This window comes from Cucurbita maxima, unplaced genomic scaffold (assembly GCF_002738345.1).
Source record: "Cucurbita maxima cultivar Rimu unplaced genomic scaffold, Cmax_1.0 Cma_Scf01133, whole genome shotgun sequence".
Classification (NCBI taxonomy): Eukaryota; Viridiplantae; Streptophyta; class Magnoliopsida; order Cucurbitales; family Cucurbitaceae; genus Cucurbita; species Cucurbita maxima.
Window position 1 is genome coordinate 1 of NW_019273149.1, and position 6,908 is coordinate 6,908.

The following is a 6,908-nucleotide window of genomic DNA, read 5'->3' on the forward strand; positions in this document are numbered from 1 at the left end:
GTTGCTTTGAACTCGAAGTTGATCTAACCTTAACTTATATGAACTCTTTATTTTTCTTGAAATTATTGTGGTTGACGCTTCCGACTGACCCTTCTCTACATCCGTCTAGATGATATTTATGTGTGAAGATGTGTTGCTTCAATGGTTTGTTTTTGTCTCCCTTCTTTAGTATATGACCTTGTTTTTGTCTCTCTTGGTGGGGATAAGTCCATTATCTGACCTTGTTTTGCGTCGTGGTGTTAATGTAGTGGCAACAAGGTTTCTATTGAGATTGACACACTCGAGCTCTCCTTTTCAATTACAACAATAGCAGAAAGCGTAGATTCATCATGGCTATGATTATTTTTCAACTGTTGTATCGACATCATTTTCAACCCTCTTGGTTGATGGATGTTTTTCTAAATGATCGTCGGGTTAGACTCCGTTACTGCTAGACATTTTGCTAGGGGCATGTAAATGACTTTGTGTTTCAGCAGGACGTTCATTCCTGACACGACGTCGAAGTCATCCATTTCAACTATCACTAAACAATTTTCCTAGTCCAAGGCTCTAGCTTGATTAGAGTTCTCATTGTGACTCTTAAGACAGACAAAGCTTCCAATTTGACGGCGTTCATCTTTCCTATATCTTTGATGCCAAAGGATGTTAAAATATTTTGCATCGGTCTCCATCATGTTGTGGGTGGCTCTAGAGTTGACAATGGTGTTCCTTACTACTTTGTGCTTTATCCAGACCTCGACATGCATAATATATATATATATTCATTTAACTATAAGACATATGGTCCATGGTAAATTGTATGTCTTATACTCATTAATATTATAATGGCTACTACCTAAATTATAACCTAAAGTTGATAATTGATGTTCAATTAGCCAACCTTAAATTTGTAATTATTGTGAAGTGATTGAAATTAGAATGGAAGTAGTTTAAACTACTAGTACCTTAAATGAAGTTGGTCTCTTCTAATAAAACACGAATTTCTCTTTAATATCATTAATACAATTATGCTTCATATTGAACCTACCAAACATGAAACTAAAACTACGTTCAATTTAACTCCATTTTATTGTCATCTTGAATGACGTGCATGATATATTCTTGGTTTACCTTGATATTTCATATTAGTTAAGTTTTTTGTAAAATCACAATTTGACAATAACAAAGATGAACTTGAGTCTGTTTATTATTTTAAAGAAAATTTCTTTCTCCATCTTATTCCTAATAACTCTTCAACTAAATTCATATTACGCTAAGAAACAAATTTTTTACTCAGCAAGAAGTAAAATATGCAACTTTAACTAAAATTTTATCCAAACAAATTTTATTGTCATACAACATAGATGACAATTATAGTCTTCAAACAAAAACTAGAGTAGTTGTGGTGAATGGGATAGAAACTCTAGTGTTCATCCATAATATACAACCACTACCTAAATTATGACCTATAAATTTGAAAACATAAGTCGTAGTTGAAAATTACATAAAACAATCCCCTCAATCCAAGAACTCGTGTCCAATTAGTCAATCCTAAAGATAGCAACTAACATAGAGTAATTGAAGCTCCACATGAAGTAATTTAAAGTTTCAGTTACTTAACTAAATTTCATCTCGTCTTTAATAAAACATGAGTTGCACTTAAGTTCATGAAATATTTGACTCCAACTCTTAATACTATTAATGCAATTATATTTCATATGAGTTTGTCATAAATCAAACTATGTTACATTCAATACAACTTCATTTTCTTGTCATAGGAAGCAAAATAGAAGAATTAAATCAAACAAACTGATGAACTAAGCCGAATAAATCCAACCCAACCCAAACGGATTAGTTTGATTCATTTGTTGGGTTGTAGTTTATTTGAACACTTGCATACTAGACCATCAACTTTTTGTTTTATAGTCCAACAACCGCTCAAGAAAATAGATTTCAAACTTGAGAGAAAAAAATATACTGAGAAGGAGTTAAAAATGTTGCAATTTTTTAGAAAGGGCATTTGGTCTAGTGGTATGATTCTCGCACCTAGTGTATATTCTTCAGAAACCAAAAATTAAGGCAATTAAAACTATAATGATGATGCTCTTTTTTAATATCATTTTATCTTTTCCACTTTCAATAGGCATGTCTACCCAAATCCTAACTTTTGATATTTGCTTTACTTGTGTACTCACGATATGTGTCTCAAATGGAACTATCAAACTAAAACTTACACTATTTTCTTCTCAATAAAGCTTACACTATTTTCTTCTCAATACAGTAATTTTCGCAAACCCTATGTAAATAATTTAACAGCGGTCTAGTCTAAAAGATATAATAATAATGATTATTTCTCATGGATTTCATTAACAAAGAAAATAAATGAAATAATGATGATACATTCCATAAAAAACATAATATATAGCACATACTAAGGGCATTTGGTCTAGTGGTATGATTCTTGCTTTGGGTGCAAGAGGTCTCGAGTTCGATTCTCGGAATGCCCCTTCAAAAGAAAAAAAGCACTAAAATAATTATCCTTTCAGGTGTGACAGAGGGACTTAGTCAGCTATTTGAATAGCTTGGAGTTTGAGTATGATATCTTTTTTTCAAGTAGTTTTTCGGAGTAATAGAGAGTTAATATAAATGCGTATGTCCACGGTGATCAAGGTAGAGCGTTTATTGATATTGGAGTGTAGTACTTTTTTTGTTTTGTTGTTCTTTTGTTGTGTTGTTGTTGTTCTTTTATAGGTATGAAAGTGTGGGGAGTACTAAAAGAGGTTAGTTTTATCGAAACTGTTAAATCCGCTTTCATTAAATAAAAAATATACTTCTTCTTTAAAAGAGGTTGGTTTTATCGAAACTGTTAAATCCGCTGCCCTTGGTTTGGCAGATGTCAATTCGTATGGCAATGTGGACTCGACCCAGGATGAGGATTCTGCTTTTCATACTGCTGCTATGAGCTGAAAGAGTTGGTAAGCCATCTAACTAAACGAAAAAGAAAAAGCACATACGGGTTGGCCTCGTTACAAGTGGCGGGGGCTAGCCAAAGAAGGTCAGTCGAACTAGGTTAGGACCCTTGATCTGGTTCAGCTAGGTTCTTTCATGCAAAAATGTATGTGTATCCGTATCTTCTTTTTGTTTATACGTTTGGAGAAACCTGCTAAGCCCGCCTTTCTTATCTAGTGTGATTCAATCTTTCAGCTTAAACTTTCCTCTCGTCCGACGGAAAAGGTAGGAGTACGACTACCTTTTCCTTTTCTTGCCTGAGCCAAGGATCATTCAGTTTCTACCAAAAAGTTTGTTATCTTTTAGTTGCTGTAATCGAATGTATTTCTCATTTCATGTTAGATCCTCCAAGAGCTTCCTAGTCCGTAGTAGGCGAAACCTTGGACTTCTATTGGACTTATAGCATTGCCTGGTGAGCTCGCCATTAAGGGTTGGCCTTACAGGAGATCGAGCAGCCTTTCTTTCCTTGCCTGGTATGCTTTCCTGCTTATCGTGTAACTAGCCAACTAGCCAAACTAAGAGGGAGAGGGATCATGTCAATCAATTTTTATGTGCATTTTGTCCGTCCTGTACTTGCCTGCTTAGCTTTCTTAGCCAACATCTCCGGTTTCCCCCAAACCAAGAGGTTTGCTTATCCATACCCAACAGTCACACTTTCAGCTGAAAGACTTATTTTTTTTTCATAAAGTCGGTTCATAGATCAAGAAAGAATGAAGCTGCTTACAGGGACGGTTACGCGATACGTCTTTTCATACTCACCTTTTCTTTAACCCTGCTATCAACCGAGCCATTCTCGTTTGTTTCTTTAAGGGGTCTCCCCATTATAGATTACTCGGATTGGTTCTCGCATCCCTGTGCCAAAAAGTATGGGTGAGTTTGGTTTGAGTGTTCATCGATTGGGTGGATCCATATGCTCCGAAGAGGTGAGACGAGGTGTAGCGCATCTGTTTTGGGTATGTTGTCCGCTAAAGATTTTAGGAAATGGGTACAAATTTTCTACATAGGTCATCTGTGGTCACAATCCTTTTAAGGAAGATGCTCCCAAATAATGGGTGAACAATAGCCTTTAAAAAAGTTTCAGAGAGCAAGAAGCGATAGAACAGAGAATAGGAGTGAGTCGTGCAAGGAAGAAGGAACTAGTAGGTTTAATTTGGGTTCGTTTGAACTAAAACACGAACCAAAATTTTTCAAACGAACCCAAATTTAAGACTCTCTAGCCCAAAGTCCATGTGGTAAAAAAAAAAACCCTTCCGTGGCCCAACCCTTATTTGCAGTCCACATCCAACCATTTCTTTTTCAACCTACACATATGCTCCATGCCAAACTCACGTAACTAGTTAGAAGATGCGGCCCACAATTGAAAGAAAGACAAGTGTAACAATCGCACTCTTGCAGTAGTGAGACAATAATTATGTGACATTTGTTCTAATCTAGTGAACAAGTCAACCATGCAAAATTCAGACTGAACGAACAATAGAAGTGTATGCTTAAATCACGTTTAGAAGAAATATTTTAGAAAACGTGAGCGAGGAAAGACGTCAAAAACAATTTCAAATAGAGTAATGTTATAAGCTAAAAGTGAATAAACAACAACTAGTCACGTTCTCCTATAGTACATTTTGGGACATTTTGTTCTGATGAGTGTATATATGATTTTGAGGACTAATCATACACACCGTAGGATAAATCTGATTGACGCTGTCCATAAACATGACGTTCAACATCATCAAAGAGAAGACGACATCGGGCCTATTGAAGGTGTTGTCAAATATGTACGAAAGTACGTCGGCTATGAACAAGGTGTATTTGATGCAGAGGTTGTTCAATCTACAAATGTCGATATGTTGCAAATCATATAAATTAGTTCAACATGATTGTAAGTCAATTGAGTTGGGTGGAAATTATGTTAAAAAATGAAATTAAAGCATTGATTTTTGTTTAATCTTTACTCGAGTCATGGTATACTGTTGTTGCTGCAATCAACAGTTCACGAGGATCTAATAAATTGAAATTTAATGAAATTCAAGATGTCAGCGAAAGCCCAAACGAGAAATTGGAGATTCATCAGACAATGCTCTCATTGTTGATCGAAAGGGAAGAAGTAAATCAAAGAGCCCAAACAAACATGGGCGATCAAAATTAAGAAATCGTGAAAAATCTCCAAACAAACAAAACGAAAAGAGTTGAAATTGTGGAGAAAAATAACACTTTTGGACAAATTGTACAAAATTGAAGAAAAGAAAAATCACAAATTTGAAGATAACAATAATTCCATATGTTCAGCAAAAGATACTGAGAATACTTTAATCCTTAGCGTGAATAGCCCAATTGAATTTTGGATTTTAGATTCAGTTGCATCGTTTCATTCGTCTCCAAGTAAGGAATTTTTTCAAAATTTAAAATAAGGAAATGTTAGGAAGATGTATATTGCCGATAACAAAACGTTGGAGATTGTTGGAGATTGAAAGGAAGAGAGATGCCTACATATAAACTCTAACAGGAAATGAGTGAGTGGACATTATAGAATGTCATAAATATTTCTAATCTCAAGAAGAATCTGATCTCTATATGTTAGTTGGATAGCACAGGTTATGCAGCCGAGTTTGAAAAGAGTTTGGGAAAGATTGTGAAGGGTGTCATGGTGGTAGCATGACCTAAAATATGGAACCCTATACACCAACTAGAGTGTATAAAAAAGGTTGTTGTTGCTAAGAGTGTTTCCAATTCAAGTAACAGCAACAACAACCAAGTTTTTACACCCTACAGCAGTGTCAATAGACTTGCACATATGAGCATCAAAGAAATGAAGATGATGGGTGCAAATGAAGTTTTAGAAGGCCTAAAATCTATTGATATGGGTGTTTGTGAGAGCTGCGTTATGGAAAAATATAAACGAGTTAGCTTCACAAAAGCTGCTAGAGAATCAAAGCAAGTGCGATTGGAAATGGTCCATACAGACGTTTAGGGACCATCTCTAGTTTCTTCATTTATAGTACCAAAATTTCACGGATTAGATGTCTCGCACCGTGCAACGAAAACTCTCTGTTTTCCTAAGGCTAGTTATATATCTCATGAACACTCTTTTCCTCCTCACGATATCTAGACACTATAACGTTGATCCAGTATTGTCTTATATAGTTAACGTTCACTCTTTAACGTCCAAGAACATTTTATAAGTACCACGAAAATCAAAACATACAATAAATTTATACAAGTTTTACAACATATCATATACTACAAAATAGGGTTAGACTGCTTACTTGGTCGCGGAGAGACGTGTCATTGAGCTGAGTCATAGAGATATACGACTCTTTATCCTTAGAAAAAATTTATATAATTTAAAATCCGGCTGCTCTAATACCAGTCTGTCACAACTCAAATTTGAAAGGTTCAAAACTCAAATAGAAACTATAATTGAAAGTGAAAACAAATAAAAACAAATAAAAATAAAAATAAATTAATATAAAATAATGTTGTAAAATTAAAATGAGATTGAGAAAACAACACCACATTAAATATAAAATTAAATTAAATTATAAGACGGCGTTGTTCAAATTTATCCAAACGAAAAAAAAGTGTTTGGGATAGAATTACAAAAAAAAAAAATACAAAAATACTCGAACACAAAGACCTGTGACCGCATCTCCTGTGAGTGCACAACCTTTGAAGGCTCTCTCATACGAACCCATCCAAAATAATCACACATGTGGCCGCATCTCCTGACTTTAAACTGCTAGTCTAAACATGGTTTCGTCACCAAAGCTTTAGAGTTTAATCTATCTTTACAATAATATTTTTCTCTTAATTTATAATTAGTCATCAGAAGTAATAATTAGGTACAAATTTGGTTTAGAATTCAAAACTTTCAAATCTTGTTGTTCCTTAACCATATTCAAATCTAGATTCTTGAACTCCTTGTA

The 6,908-nt window shown here is 34.6% G+C and overlaps 1 non-coding gene across 1 annotated transcript; it reads left to right on the forward strand.

Annotated features, from left to right (window-relative positions):
* Positions 1 to 2,414: 2,414 nt before the first annotated feature.
* Positions 2,415 to 2,486, forward strand: TRNAP-UGG. Its single transcript has one exon. It is a non-coding gene; the product is annotated as a tRNA-Pro (tRNA).
* The last annotated feature ends 4,422 nt before the right edge of the window (positions 2,487 to 6,908 follow it).